This window comes from Hemitrygon akajei, chromosome 1 (genome assembly GCF_048418815.1).
Source record: "Hemitrygon akajei chromosome 1, sHemAka1.3, whole genome shotgun sequence".
Classification (NCBI taxonomy): domain Eukaryota; kingdom Metazoa; phylum Chordata; class Chondrichthyes; order Myliobatiformes; family Dasyatidae; genus Hemitrygon; species Hemitrygon akajei.
Genome location: NC_133124.1, coordinates 92,803,155 through 92,820,048, shown reverse-complemented (window position 1 = coordinate 92,820,048; position 16,894 = coordinate 92,803,155). Strand labels below are relative to the sequence as shown.

Sequence of the window (16,894 nt, the reverse complement as noted above, 5' to 3'; positions counted from 1 at the left end):
CACATCCCTAATCACTACCCCTGTAGATAAATCCAATCCCTTGGAGTTTTTTTCTGCTACTGATATAGACTCACCAGCATGTAGTTATCTAACTTATTCTTCTTCTTGAACAGAGGAACCACATTTGCTGTCCTCCAGAAATCTGGTCCCTCACCTGTAGTTTACAAAGATATGAAAATCTCCATCAGAATCCTAGCTATTTCTTCCCTTGCTTCCCATAACATTGTGAGATGGGTCTCATTAGACTCTAGGGATTTGTCCATTTTTATGTGCTCATAGTTCTCTAACACACAACTCCTTCTTAATGTTAACATGCTCTAGAATCCCTCTACCTGAACTCTTCATCTACTATATTTTTATTCTTAATGATTACAAATGAGAAATACTCATCTGAGGCCTTTCCCATATATCCTTAGCTCTAACACTGCCTGCCCCTTTCGTCCTTAAGGAGACCTATTCCTTTCCCTGGTTACACTCTTGCACTGAGAAAATTTAATAATATGTTTAGGATATTTCATGCCTGCCTTTAGTGTCCTAAATTATTTTTTTAAAGAACTGTCCTATATCCTCTGTACTCCTGCATTGCTCTCTCCTGTTTCCTTTTTTTTCATGTAAGAGAATATTATAAATCTGGCAAATATAGAGAAACTGTTTATTTGTAAATCATACCCAACTAATGGAAATCTTTCAAAAGTTATAAAGTTAGAAATCAAGACCAACTTGTTCTTATGAGTATGGAAGATGGGAAAATAAGTCCAGGGATTGAGAGTTTGATAAAAGAAATAAAAGCACATGGTATAGGGTATGGATAATAATTAAAACCCTTCAAGTCTACTGAAATTTGTAGAACTTTTTTTCTTAAAAAAAAGAAATTATGAAGCCAGAGAGAAGTCACAAAATATCCATGGCAGACAAGATTAAGGGAAAACCCAGGGCGCTTTGAAAATACATGGTGCAAGAAGGTGGCTGGGGAAAGATTGGTTTCAATTAGGGATCAAAGGGGCAATCTATGCCAGGATCCAGAGTATATACAGTGGGCGAAGTCTGAAATGAATATTTCTCATTAGTATTCACTAAAGAGAAGGACAGTGCAGTTTCAGATTTCAAGGAGGATGCTGGGAATATTGTTGAGCATGTTAACATAAAAAGGAGGATGTATTAAATGTCATAGTGGGTTTAAAGGTAAATAAATCCCCAAACCATGATGAGATTATCCCAGGCTGCTGAGCAAGGCAAGGAATAAGAGCCCTGACAAATATTTTTAAATTTTCTCCAGACACAGGTTAGGTACCAGATGACTGAAAAAACAGCAAATGTGATACACGTATTAAAGAGTGGCAGCAGGGATAAACTAGGTAATTGCAGGCCAGTGAAATTAATGTCAGAGTTAGGGAAACTATTTGACAAATCTTCTCAGGGGCAGGATCAATCTATGCTCAAAAGCAGGAATAAGCATGGCTTTGTGGGTGGGCAAACTTGTCTGACTAATTTGACAGAGTTTTCAAAGTATGTTTCAACAAATATATGTAATAAATATATCAAAAAGAGAAATTGGATTGATGTGACTTACATGGATTTCAGGAAGGGCTTTGACAAGATACCATGTGGTAAGCTGGTCCAAAAGAATAGAGCCCATGAAATCCAGAACATTGTTGGCAAATCAGGTCCAAAATTGGCTTGGTCGTAGGAAACAGAGAGTAAAGGTGGAAGGTTGTTTTTATGATTGGGAGGACTGTGACCAGTGATCAATGTTGGGTTCCTCACAGTTTGCCAACAATTTGGATATGAATATAAGGTATGAGTTTAAAAATTGCATTGAAGTTCCTGATATTGCTGATGGTGGGAAGGATCGTTGCTGATTCTCCTCATTTTACACGTATTGTGGCCCTCTCTAACCCACTGTGGATTTTTTCATCCGGTGAATGGAGGCAAACTGGAATCCACTGCCTGATAAGGTAATGGAGGCAGATGCTCTCTTAACATTTAAGAAGTAGCTGAACAGCATTTGAATTACAAAGAAGCTACAGACCAGGAGCTAGATAAATAATTAGTATGGAACTGTATTCAATGGACAGTATGAACGTGGTGGAATGAAAAGCTTGTTTCTGTGTTATATGATACTGTGACCCTACAAAGCCTGCTCACTGCTCCCTTCTCACTTTGACTTTCTTTCTTCTCTCTCATTTCACTCAATATTGGCTGAATCTCCTCTCTGGAGAAATCAATTCAAAGTGAAAACTGAACTTTATCTTAACTCCAAGATTTCCTAGCTCCGACAAGTGTTTGGAAATCCAAGAACAAAAGTAAAAAGAAATGTAAAAATTATATTGAAAAGATGTTTATTTTGACAGGATGGTTCCAGATTCTCTTTGGATTTGGAAGTCTCCCATTGAAAGAATAGTAAAGATGGGATAGGTGTTGTAATCTAATTGCATACTTATGTTTTATTTTCAGGTTTTTCCAATTGCAGACGGAGAATAAATCAAATGGAATAAGTATTGGCCCAACAATACAAATCGCTATCCCTTTGTCAGTGTAAGAGCCAATTATGTGGATTCCTGGTGGTAGACACATCAGCATTTAGGTGCAAGTAACTTCAAACCAAGTCTTAACAAGCAGAATTTTTATCACATCTACATAATAGTAATAAAGTTTAAACTTGTGTTTTTGGTGGTCCTTCTTATTTTATTTTCTCCCAAGAATATAATTGTTATGAAGCTCTGAGCTCACAATGCAAGACTTCCTTGTGGTTGTGATAAGAAGATAAGTAATAATGCTGGCAGCAATATAAGAATCTAGGACCACAGTACACAACCTCAGAATGGAAATACATCCATTTAGACAGAGATGAAGAGGAATTTCTTTAACCAGTGAGTGTTGAAGCTGTGGAATTTATTGCTATAGACTGTGGTGGCCAAGTCATTGCAAGTATTTAAACCGGATGTTGATAGGCTCTTGATTAGTGAGGGTGTCAAAAATTATGGGGAGAAGGCAGGAGAATGGTAATTGAAAGGAAAGATAAATCAGCCATGACTAAACATGCACAAATTGGAGCTCAACTCTTCTCAAAAGTAATATTCAATGATCCTCAATTGACCTCGGCACCTTGCTCCATCAAATCATGGTCCCCCACCACATTGAATCCTACGACCGGTTCTCTCCAGCATTTTCTCCCTTCGTCTCCCACCAAACAAAGGCCCCCAGCCCACACCGGTGTCAAGCACACAGCACACAAACCCACTCCCCTGAATGGATGGCTCACAATCCAAAGCATCCATTATCTCTAGCCATAACCCAAGCACTGATTCTACGGGAAGACCAGTACGTTAGCAGTGAAACCGTCCCCAGGGCGTTACACAGGTGCTGTGGCCACTCAGGGTGCAACTACTGGAGCTGCTGGTTCATACTCAAGTGAACTGAGTTTGATCCAGACTGCTGGTATTGACCGTTGGAGTTTGCAATTTTTCCTGTGATCATGTGAATTTCTACCAAGTGCTTCAATTTCCTTCCACCTTCTAGTGACATGAAAGTTGATTGGTTAGATGGCCACTGTAAATTACCCTTAGTGTGAATGTGGGGAGAGAGGAGATCAGAAGAAAATAAAAAAGTAAAATGGGTTAGTATGAGTCTGAGAGCTTGATGGCCTGCGTGGGTATGATGATTGGATCTGGTTCCATGCTGGATCCTTATGATTAGACCATCCAGGATTAACAATGTATTGAATTGGCAATCAGTAGGACAGGAGCTAATGACATGATAACAGTCCCCCAGGACCCTCTATTAGTAGCTGCAATGCAAAGGTGATACGGACAGGGTGCTAATTCCTTCATAGTTTAGCTGTGATCACTCAAATATACTTAATTTGCTTGGTTTGTGGAAATCCTCAACAGGACAGATTCCAAGATCAGGATATGTCTCACTCCGTACAAAGCTACCAGGCTTGGCAATGTTACTGGGACACTCAAATTGTATATTAATTAATGAATTGGTTTATTGTGGTCACATGTACCAAAATACAGTTAAAAATTTTGTCTTGCATGCCATCCCAGGATGAGGCTTTATTTTCTAGGATATCAGAGTTGTCCTCTTCCTTCAAAGAACAGGGTTTCCCTTCTTCCACCATTGATGCTGCCTTCACCTGCATCTCCTCCACTTCCCAAACATCTGCGTTTACCCCATCTTTCCACCACCTAAACAGTGATAGAGTTCCTCTTGTCCTTACCTACCACCCTATGAGCCTCCACATCTAATACATCATCCTCGCAACTTCTGCAATCTCTCCAAAGGGACCCGACCTCTAAACAAATCTATCTCTATCTCTCTTTCTCTCTCTCCCTCTCCCTCTCTCTCTCTCCCTCTCCCTCTCTCTCTCTCTTCCTCTCTCTCTGCCTCTCTCTCTCCCTCTCTCCCTCTCACTCTTCCCCTCCTCCTCTCTCTCTCTCTCTCTCTCCCTCTCTCTCTTTTCCTCCCTCTCTCTCTCTTCCTCCCTCTCTCTCTCTCTTCCTCTCTCTCTCTCTCTCTCTCTCTCTCTCTCTTCCTCTCTCTCTCTCTCTCTCTTCCTCTCTCCCTCTCCCTCCGTTCTTGTACATTTGGTCCTCCTCACTAAACTCCTTCCCAGCACTTACTGCTGCAAGCAGCTGATTCACCTCTATTCAAGGCCCTAAACAGTCCTTCCAGGTGTGGCAACACCACATGCGATCTGCTGGGGTCGTCTGTTGAGTCCCGACGCAGTCTCCTCTACATTGGTGAGACCCATCATGAATTGGGGGTCTGCTTTGTCAAGCACCTCCGCTCCATCCGCCAAAAGTGGAACCTCCCACTGGCCACACATTTTAATTCCAGTTCCCATTCCCTTCCAACATGTTGTGCCAGGATGAGGCCAGCCTCTGGATAGAGGAGCACCACCTTGATTTCTGTTTGGGTAACCTCCAAGCTGATGGCATAAATATCAATTTCTCCTTCTGCTAAAAAAAATTTCCTCCTTTCCCCCCTCATCTTCTGTTCCCCACTCTGGCCTCTTATCTTTTCTCACCTGCCTATCACCTCTCCCTCGGTCCCCTACTCCTTCCCTTTCTCCTATGGTCCACTTTCCTCTCCTATCAGGTTCCTTCCTCTCCACCTCTTTATCTTTCCTATCACCCTGGCTTCAGCTATCACCTTCTAGTTACCCTGATTCCCCTTCCCTCACCATTCTTCCGTCTCCTCCCTCCTTTCAATTCCTGAAGAGCGGTCCCGGCCTGAAGTGTTGATTGTTGATTTATTTCCAGAGATGCAGCCTGACCTGAGTTCCTTCAGCACTTTGCATGTGTTGCATCTGATTTCCAGCATCTGCAGACTTTGTGTTTATGATTTCCTGTCTTCTGCCCGATGGGAAGGGGGAGAAGACAAAATGATCGGTATAGCTTTCCCTTTGATTATATTAATATCTTCCCCAAGGCAGCAGGAAATGCAGACCAGAGTCCATGGAGGGGAGGCTGGCTTTTGTGATAGATTGGGCTGTGTTCCCAAATTGTGCAACAAATATCGTCATCTTGGGCAGATGAGGTACCACACAGTAGGCTTATTCAGAAAGTCAGAAGACATGGGATCCAGGAGAGTTTGACCAGGTGGATTCCGAATTGGCTTGCCTGCAGAAAGCAGAGGGTCATGGTGAAGGGAGTACATTTGGATTGAAGGGTTGTGACTAGTGGATTACAAGGATCAGTTCTGGGACCTCTACTTTTTGTGATTTTTATTAACGACCTGGATGTGGGGGTAGAAGTGTGGGTTGGTAAGTTTGCAGACAACACAAATGTTAGTGGTGTTGTGGATAGTGTAGAGGATTGTGGAAGATTGCAGAGAGACATTGATAGGATGCAGAAGTGGGCTGAGAAGTGGCAGATAGAGTTCAACCCGGAGAAGTGTGAAGTGGTACACTTTGGAAGGACAAACTCCAAGGCAGAGTACAAAGTAAATTGCAGGATACTTGGGAGTGTGGAGGAGCAGAGGGATCTGGGGGTACATGTCCACAGATCCCAGAAAGTTGCCTCACAGGTAAATAAGGTAGTTAAGAAAACTTATGGAGTGTTAGCTTACATAAGTCAAAGGATAGAGTTTAAGAGTTGCGGGGTAATGATGCAGCTCTATAAAACTCTGGTTAGGCTACACTTGGAGTACTGTGTCCAGTTCTGGTCGCCTCACTATAGGAAGGATGTGGAAGCATTGGAAAGGGTACAGAGGAGATATACCAGGATGCTGCCTGGTTTAGAGAGTATGCATTATGATCAGAGATTAAGGGAGCTAGGGCTTTACTCTCTGGAGAGAAGGAGGATGAGAGGAGACATGATAGGGGTATACAAGATATTAAGAGGAATAGATAGAGTGGACAGCCAGCGCCTCTTTCCCAGGGCACCACTGCTCAGTACAAGAGGACATGGCTTTAAGGTAAGGGGTTGAAAGTTCAAGGGGGATATTAGAGGAAGGTTTTTTACTCAGAGTGGTTGGTGCATGGAATGCACCAGTGAAATTTAAGACACTACTAGACAGGTATATGGAGGAATTTAATGTGGGGGGGGGTATATGGGAGGCAGGGTTTAAGGGTCAGCATGACATTGTGGGCCGAAGAGCCTGTACTGTGCTGTATTGTTCTATGTTCTATGTAAATGAGCTGTAATACTGTACTTAACATCATCATAGGCGAATGATGTTGATGGGACCCATGCAGTACCTGGACATTTGAGTCATCTGGTTTGTTGTATGTGCAATAATGATTTGGAGGACACCTGATATAATCTCTGTTGGTTATCTGTAATTTGTATGTTTTCCTGAATAATTTTCTCATACGGTGCAGAAAAGGGATTTGCCCATTTGATGCTGTAATACAGTGGCATTAAGAACAAAGAAACACGAGACTGTGGATAATGGAATCTGGAGCAACAAACAATCTGCAGGAGGAACTTAATGGGTCAAGCAGCATCTTTAAGGGGAAGGGATTGCCGATATTTCGGGTTGAAGCCCTGCATCAGTACTCGGAGTGGAGAGGGGAGATGGCCAATATAAAGAGGAAAGGAAGAGTGGTGAGACAGCAGCCTGAAGTGATTGGTGGACTAAGGTGGAGTGAAAAATGACAGGCATGTTGCTCTAGGTCATATATGTCTAACTCAAGGCCCGCGGGCCAAATCCGGCCCACGGTGGAATTATCTTTGGCCCGCGAGTTAATATCTAATTATTATTAAAGCTGGCCACAGTAATCGAAGCGCCTATGGCGTATGATATGGCTAATGCTGAGTTTATTCAGGTACCAGGTTTTCAGGGTTTTTAGTGTTTATTCGGCAGTCTTGCTCGACAGTCTTCTTCATAAGAAACGGAATTTGTAAAGTGAAACACTTTGTAGTTATAGCAGAGACTGAGACACATGAGAGCAGGCTGAAAAAAGGGAGGCAACGAAAGCTGCATTCGCACGCGTCCGACTGATCCGGCCCGCATGAAGCTGCATTTTGCTCAATCCGGCCCGTGACCTAAAATGAGTTTGACACCCCTGCTCTAGGTACAAGGGGATGGAGTGCTGAAATTTGATAAGTAAAGGAGATGAGAATGGGAACCATTAGGGGAGAGGTGTCTAGCAGGTGGATCCAGAACCAGAAAGGCCAGTGAAGACCAGAGGAGAATCAGGTGGAGAGAGACAGTGGGGTGGGGGTATGAGTGGGAGTCGAAATTAAGAGCAATAATGGAAATCTAGGCAGGGTCGAGCACATAGCACAAATGGCCTAATCATTCCTTCCATTCCAGGGAAGCAAACACGAAACTGCTGCTACTAATTTTAGGATTTAGATTATGCATTTATACCATGATTAGAAATTTTAATCTTTTGTGACAAAAATGAAATACAGTGCATGTCATTATCTACTCAAAAATATTTGAGAGCATAATTAATGCAGGTTTAAATAGGTATTTGTATAATGCTTGATTGGAATAACCAAGGGATCAGTTATAATGCCAAGGAAAATTCAGGCTAAAATTCATTAAAAGAATAGTATAGTCATCATTGATTATGCGAAAGACTGATACCTTTTGCTGCTGATTGTTCTGAGAGAAGAGTTGAATTAACTTTGATTCATCAAGAGAGGTAAGGTTTGAGCGCAAATAACTAAGCCAATCATTTCTTGATCTGCAAGCAGAATTGCTTTTATCATTGTTTTATGTTTTTGTGATAAAATAATTTCTGATAAATTAAAAGTTAACTGTCCCCAATTTATATAGACTCAAGATTTATATTTTTACAGAGAAACCTGGTACCTTAATCGAATCAGAAAATTTATGAATTGGCCCAACTTTAAGTAGTTTCAAGGTGTGATGTGAAATCATAGGAACATAAGCATTAGAAGCAGGAGGAGACAATGATTTTAGACCCAGCTGAATTTTCTGAAGTCCAGATTAATAAGGCATTTCACCCACATAACTGCTGGTCACTGGATGTTTCTCATTTTTTCACCATTCTCAGTAAACAGTAGAGACTGTTGTGCATGAAAATCCCAGATCAGCAGTTTCTGATACTGAAACCACCCCATCTGGCACCAACAATTATTCCACAGTCAAAGTCATTTGGAACACTGATGCACCATCAATAACTCTCGGAGACATGAGGCGAGATATAGGCTTTTATTGGCTGGAAGAAAGAACACGCAGCAATTGACCACCACACTACATCCTGGAGACTGAGGCCGGGGCGGTGTCTCCAATCGCCTTTATACCGGGGTCCGTGGGAGGAGCCACAGGAGCAGTCAGCTGGGGGGGCGTGTCCAGACAGGTATATGTAGTTCGCCACAAACACATTTCTTCCCCATTCAAACAAAGTTGGTTTTACAATTAGAATAAATATTTTGAAAATGATAAATACTCTGAAAAAAGTTAATAAATAATGAAAAGATCCACTTAACTTAAATAGTGACTGCACTCTTCAAGAAAGGAGGGGGAGAGAAAGCTGAGATCTAAACTAGCAACCTATTAGCCTAACATTAATCACAGAGAAGGTGATATCTCAAAAGAAAGATGTGATAACAGGACATCTTACAAATGTAGGATTGAGATGAGACTTGGGTTTAGAACATAGAACACTACAGCACAAACCCAGCACATCCTTCAGCCCACGATGTTGTGCTGGGTTTATAAGGAGAAAATTATGTCCAAAATTATGAACAATGGGTTAAACTTCTTTGAGAATGTGCCTAGCAGAATTAATTATAAGAGTTGGGGGGTGTGATATATTTTTAATTTTGGATGGCTTTCGCTTAAGTCCTGGACATGAAGTTAGTCAACAAGTTTTAAAGCACAAGTGCATGTCCATGGTCTTCTGCTGCTGTAGCCCATCCACTTCAAAGTTCGATGTGTTACACAATCAGAGATGTTCCTCTGCACACCACTGCTAAAATGGTATTTGAGTTACTTTTGCCTTCCTGACAGCTTGAACCAGTCTGGCCATTCTCCTTTGGCTTCTCTTATTAACAAGGTGTTTTTACCCACAGGACCACCATTCACTAATATTTTTGTTTCTCGCACGATCCTCTGTAAACTTTAGAGACTGTTGTCATGAAAATCCCAGGAGAGAAGCAGTTTCTGAGCTACTCAAACCACCCATATGGCACCAACAATCATTGCATGGTTAGTCACTAAGATCACGTTTCTTCCCCATTCTGATGTCACTGGACAATAAAGATTTTCCTCTTGGGTGGATCTTACGGATTTAGGGCTGCTGAACATGAAAATCACCATGAAGTTTCCCCATCTTGCACGATTTTAATTCATAATTAAAGTCAGTTAAAATATTGCCCACAATGAAAGCTGAAAGGTTTTCTATCCTGTCCAAGCATGCCTGGGCATGCTTAGCCAGGGTGGATGCTGCGTGGCAGGACAGGTTTAAGAAAGGCTATAAAAGCATCACGCACACACTGTTCTGTGCATTGCATTTACATGTATATCAAAATCTGATCACATTGATGTACATGCTGTATGCACATAGCATATTGTGTGTACTCATTTGAACTGAGGAAATGGAGAACATGAGTAAAATATTAAAATTGATGTGGATTAGAAGTTAATGAATGTAGTTGAATGGCATTGGTGCAGGTGAGGACAAGGATAACAATGTTCTGGATAGGTTCGTGCATTTATCCACATATAGACAGAAAGTGGTAATGATAAGGAGGTGGAATTATGGCAGACTTTGTGATAGAGATGTTATGGTGTATAACCTTCCATTAAGAATGAATGGGGCATCATGATTTTCAAACATCCTGATTCAATCTTGGAACATGGACAAGAGGGAAAGGAGCTTGTGGTGAGCATAATTTGTGGCCAGTTGGAAGAAGTTGCACCTTATCCAGGACTGCACTGTGGTGAAGCATTGCATTGTTAATGCAAAGCTAGCTTCAAGAGGGCTGGCAACACCATGAAGGTGTGGGGAGTCTGCATACATGTTGAACCACTGGAATATGATAAACAGATGGGAGCAAAGAATCCTCATTGAGGAATCAGTAGAGGGAAGGTGAGCAATTTCAGGTTCCTGGGTGTCAACATCTCCGCACATCAATGCAGACACAAAGAAGTCATGACAGCAGCTATACTTCATTAGGAGTTTGAGGAAATTTGGTATGTCATCAAAGACACTCATAAGTTTCTAAAAATGTACCGTGAAGAGCATACTAACTGGCTGAATCTCCATCTGGTCTGGTGGTGGGGGAAGCACTACATATAGCTACAGAATGTTGTGAACTCAACTCCATCATGGGCACCATCCTCCCCAGCATCCAGGACATCTTCAAGAAGCGATGACTCAAAAAGGCGGCTTCTGTTATTAAGAACCCCATCACCCAGGATATGCCCGTTCTCATTGAAACCATCGGGGAGGAGGTATAGGAGCCTGAAGGTACACACTCAATGATTCAGGAATACCTTCTTCTCCACTGCCATCAGATTTCAGAATGGACATAGAACCTATGAACACTACCTCACTACTTTGTTTTTCTCTTTTTGCACTATTTATTCAATGTTTTAAAAAATTATATATATATATATATATATATATATATATATTTACTGTAATTGACCGTCTTTTATTATGTACTGCCGCTGCATAACAACAAATTTCACGGCACATACTGGTGATATTGATTCTGATTCTATAGGGATGTCTATATGATGGTAGGTTGTGACGCATTTGGAAGAGATTCTTGGATTATGATTGGATAATTTGAGGAAGTCCCATTCCATAGGACTTTGGTAAATTAGTTTGTTATGTCACATATACTGAGGTACAGATAAAACTTTGCTTTATCTGCCATCTATGTAGTGCATTGATGTGGTATGTAGAAAAACAGTAACAGAATGTAGGAAGAAGTATAGTTTGAGAAAGTGTAGTAACAGTAGGCAGTAAGGTGCAAGGTAGTACAAAAACAAGCCATGAGTTACATTTAATTCTTTTGCATTCTAGTTGTAATTTTGTAGGAAAAGTAATTATTTTGATTAGTAGCTGGATAATTGCAGGTGTTTCTCTACACCAAGCAACTTTCAATGAACTTAATGGCTCAAAATAATAGCTGAACATGTGGCTTCTAATTTACCTTTGTGCCAACTTGCTTCCAACTGTTGTGAATTACTTTGTTCCCTGGAGTATCTGTATTGAGTGGAGAATGGTTTTGCCTGACTAATCTCAAGGTTCTGTATATACACTAGGTGGCCACTTATTAGGTACATGTGCACACCTGCTTGTTAATGCAAAAATCTAATCAGCCAGTCATGTGGCAGCAACACAATGCATAAAAGCATGTAGACATGGTCAAGAAGCTCAGCTGATGTCAAAACTAAACACACACCGGACAGCAAATTATTTCGTAAGTGTTGCTTCCTCAGAAATTTTTATGTGGTTATGATAGACCACTTGAACACAAATACAATTTCAGAATAATGTATCACATTGGAATTTGGAGAAACAAGAGATTAACTTTTAATGAACATAACGTGCAATTGCATAACAGTGCTGATGCTTTGCAATAGTTCAACTAAGTTAAAACTGTTTTGTTGAAGGTTTTCATTTGTACTCAATGTCTGAGGCTTTTCAACAATAACCAGCTAACATTGATAGACTCCAGTTGCTCTGACACCATTTCTCCACGACTCTTGAAACTATTCACCATGAACTGACAGCACCAAGATTTGTAGAGATGAAGTCTAAATGGGAATGCAGAAAATGAATCTTTAGTGATATGTTGCTCTTTATGGTTTTGTATGCTTGAAGCAAGTTTTCAACCAGCTGCATGCAGTTTGGTGCTCTGCAGTCGCCAAGAAAATTTTCAACAACATCCTTGCATATCTTCGATGTGATTTTCTCTGGTCTCACTTGAAGTTCTTCGAATTGCCTGTCATTGATGACCTGTTTGATTTATGGAACAACAAAAATGTGTTCATTTATCTTGGCATCAGTTATTCTGGGAAACATCTGTCTTGAATATTGAAATCCTTCACCTTCTTTATGTCTGGTGACAGCAGATTCCATCCTTGCATTCTTGAACCCATTAATCCTGATTTTGCCTTTGTCAAACTCAAGTCTTTGACCAAGTAATTTAACTCAAATGCATTATCAAATGAGGCTCATTCGACATAAAGGGTTCAAAATCTATCAGTATCAATGTCATTTTGCTTTTCTGACTCATGCATCATGGCAGCTTTGTCTGCCTCCTCTAGACTCCATGCCTCTGGAGGCTTTGGTACTGGAAGCCTATCGTCATGTGGCACATGTCTCATGGCTGCGGGGAGATTGGGGTATTCAATGGATTTCTTGTTTTTAGCAAATAATCCGCACACTGGTCAGACAGAAGTAGCAGTCTGTCACATGATCCTTCTGCTCTTGCCATACATTCGGGACAGCAAACGGCACTGACTTCGAATACCTCTGAGCCAAGCTCTAAGTTTGACAGTGCATGTTGTGCAATGAATGTGAGGAGCCCGGGCTTTTTCATGGTCACCAACTTTACACTCAAAGTAGAACTCATAGGCTTACTTAATAAGAGGAGTCATGCTCTGTCTTTGAGGTTTAAGTCACCACAAATGTAACAGAAAGTATCGTGGCTGTTGCAACATTGTCGAGACAATTGGCTATCACAAATACTCAAGGGACTCCAGGAAAAACTAACAAGGCTAATGAACAGAATATGGAAATGTAAAGCAGATCAGATTTGGAGGAATGCAAATACAATTACCGCAGAAGTTTTTTCAAGAGTTAAATAAATGTGTGAGGAAGTTCCTTTGGAAAGGTAAGATGTCAAGAATATCATTGGAAATTTGACCTAGGAGGGTTACAACGTCCAAACCTTAAGAATTGTTATAAAGCAAATCAACTTAGATTTATTGCATCTTTTTTTGATGAAGATAAACTGGCATGGATTAGAATAGAATTAGATAAAATAGGAGAAAATATACCAGAAGATTTTATATATAAGTGGGAATCTAAATGGATACGGGAAAAGAAAGATCTCCTATATTAAAACATTTGATTGATTTATGGGATAAGATAAATGTTGATGATGAGATAAAGAAATCTTTATTAGTAAAGAGACCTTTAATTCAAAATAAACTTATTCCTTTTACAATGGATAACCAACTTTTATACAATTGGTTTCAAAAAGGGATTACATATATAGGAGATTGTTTTGAAGGAGGTATATTAATGTCATTTGATCAATTAAAGAATAAATACAAAATATCAAACAACACTCTTTTTTGTAATTTCCAATTAAGGGCTTATTTAAGAGATAAATTGGGTCAAACAACGTTATTGCCAAAACATAATGAAATAGAAACTTTAATTCAAAAAGGAAAAATTAAAAAAATTATTTCTTGTATGTATAGTTTGATTCAAAAACAGGCAATTAAACAAGGAATTCATAAGTCAAGACAAAAATGGGAAACTGATTTGAATATTAAAATTGAAGAAACAAGTTGGTCAAGACTATGTATTGATAGTATGACAAATACAACAAATGTCCGGTTAAGATTAGTGCAATATAATTTTTACATCAATTATATATTACACACAAACAATAAATAAATTAAACCCAAATTTATCTGATCAATGTTTCCGATGTAATCAAGAAATTGGTACTTTTTTACACTCTACTTGGTCTTGTTTTAAAATTCAACCTTTTTGGACAAATTTAAGAATTTTATTGGAACACAACTTCCACATAATCCAACATTATTTTTACTAGCCAATATTGAAGGGATAAAACCGAAATCCAAACTGAATAAATATCAGAAAGAATTCATAAAAATTGCATTGGTAGTAGCCAAAAAGGCTATTGCAGTTACTTGGAAATCGGATTCATACTTAAGTATAGGTTGTTGGAAGAATGAAATTTTTAGCTGCATTCCACTTGAAAAAATTACTTATAATTTAAGAGATAAATATGAAATATTTCTGAAAATTTGGTGCCCTTATTTAAAAAAGATAGGATTAAATATATAGGTGCTCCGAAGATACAATTATTGGTTATCTGGGGAAAGAAATAAATATATATACTAAAGCTATTATGAACTCCATGGAGCATGTGGGGATCTTCCGATATCCAAGCATTCTTTCTTTCTTTCTTTCTTTTTCTTCTTTCTTTTTTTTTCTCTTTTTATAGGGATATGTTAGGAGGGAGGGGGGAAGGGTTGATATTTTTTTTTCCTTCTGTAACCTATTTGAAAATTCAATAAAAAAATTTTATTTAAAAAAATGATTTGGAGGAATGCATGTTCCATAGGATGATAAACCTTTCCTGTCCTCTTACAAACCACATTTGTGAAGGAGCTTCTAATCATTTTTAATGATATTCCATGTAAAGCCTTACTCCGTTTTCTGTGATAAAGAACAATAAAAACAAAGTCCAATTCATTATAAGACCAGTGAGTTGTGACTCAACAAAAGGTTATTTTTTTCTTGACTTTTTACTAATTTCTTGCAATAGTAAGCAGGAAATTCAAAAGGGCAGTTATTTTCTTAAAACAACTTACTTCCTTCCCCAACATTTCTGCATTAAACACAATGTGTTTTTCTACATTCATGCAAAAGTGTAATTGGGTTTGGGACTGCAGTTGTGTTTCTCAACAGAGCTGAATATGGTAATCCTTTTAGAAAGGAAGTCAATCAGCTCGGATGAGATAATCTTCATCATTCAGACATTGCAGTTATTAATGTTGGAATATTGTCATATCACTATACATAGAAAAATACAGCAGAGCAACAGGTCCTTCAGCCCATCTAATTTGTACCATAACATTTAAACTGCCTACTCCTGTGTGCCTGCACCTGGGGCATCCATGTAAATGTCCAAACTTCTCTGAAATGTTGAAATCAAGCTTTCATGTACCACATTTCATATTCTCAAACCCTCTGATTGAACAACTATCCCCTCATGATTCCCTTAAACTTTTCACCTTTCCTCCTTAATTCATAACCTCTAGTTGTAGTCCCACCCGACTTCAGTGGAAAAATCTGCTTGCATTTGTCCTATTTATACCCCTAGTAATTCTGTATACCTCTGTCAATTCTCCTCTCAATCTTTAATGTTCAAAGGAATAAAATCCTAACCTATTCAGCCTTTCCTTATAACTCGGGTTCTCCAGTCCCAGCAACATCCTTGTAAATTTTCTCTGTACTCTTTCAAACTTATTCACAACTTTCCTAAGTAGTTGACCAAAGCTGCATACAATATACCAAATTAGACCTCAGAAAAATCTCATACAACTTCAACATAGCATCCCATTTCTGAACTCAGTACTTTGATTTATGAAGGCCAATGTGCCAAAATCTTTCTTTACATCCCTAATTCACTTGCAATGAACTGTGGAGCTCCTTTCCCAGATTCCTTTGTTCTACCACACTCCTTGGTGTCCTTCCAGTCACTATGTAAGGCTTACCCTGTTCGTCCTACCAAAGTGCAACACCTTGCACTAGTCTGCATTAAATTCCATCTGCCATTTTTCCAGCTGGTCCAGATCCTGCTGCAAGCTCTAACATTGTGAACCAATACACCCCCAATCTCTTTTTAATGGCTGCTGACAAGTATATATTTTGAGAATTGCTGAAATTTATCTGTATATTAAATGATAATTTGTTTTGTTTCGAAAAACATAAAAGAATTCCTAAGACAAGTCAGTGAGACAGGAACAAGGATTTAAATATCAGTTGATGAAAAGAACTAAAAGCAAGATTCACAGTGTGGGATTTGAATGCAGCTTTATCTGAGGCGTTGCCTTTGAAGATGTTCTCGATGCTGGGGAGGTTAGTGCCCATGATGGAGCTGGCTGAGTTCTGCAGATTTTTCCAATCCTGTTCAGTTGCCCCTTCTTGCCAGATGGTGATGCAACCAGTTAGAATGCTTTCCATGGTATATATGTGGAAATATGTGAGAGAGTTTGGTGTCATACCAAGTCTCCTCAACCTTCTTATCTTAGTCTACAGTAGAGTCTCCATCTGTGGAACAGGTTTGATTATTGGTGCCTCTTCTAAGTGAAAAGACCGGAGATTTTTATTTGCACAGAAGTGTTCAGGCTTACATAGGATGCAAGGAAATAAAAGCTGTTGTATGAGTATCGTCCAGTGGTGGTGCATGTGGATCATGAGCTTGACCATTGAACAGGTGTTGTTGATGGGAAAATGAGTGGTGCAAGATCACAGATGACCGTTTTATAGCACTTCTGAATGTGTGATTTCAGCTTCAGCCAGTTGATGCAGTCAGGGCTAGGGGATGGATTTTAGAAACAGCGTTAATTTATTATTAAGTATCTCTCTTTTTGTTGTGTAATGATTTTTAAATTTATCAGTATGGGTGACACTGTGTAAATATTGACATAACACTGGTGTCTTCTTCTGAGATAGTTA

At 39.5% G+C, this 16,894-nt stretch overlaps 1 protein-coding gene across 2 annotated transcripts in view; it reads left to right on the top strand.

Annotated features, from left to right (window-relative positions):
* Positions 1–16,894, top strand: part of tsnare1 (T-SNARE Domain Containing 1) — a 1,022,909-nt gene that overhangs the window by 855,713 nt on the left and 150,302 nt on the right. Inside the window, exon 12 of one of the 2 annotated variants that reach the window (XM_073048091.1) lies at positions 2,455–2,666. The exons of the other annotated variant lie outside the window; for it this stretch is intronic. The gene's annotated coding sequence lies outside the window, so the exon portion shown is untranslated. Of the gene's footprint in view, positions 1–2,454; positions 2,667–16,894 lie in introns of those variants that run through there. 2 annotated transcript variants of the gene reach the window in all.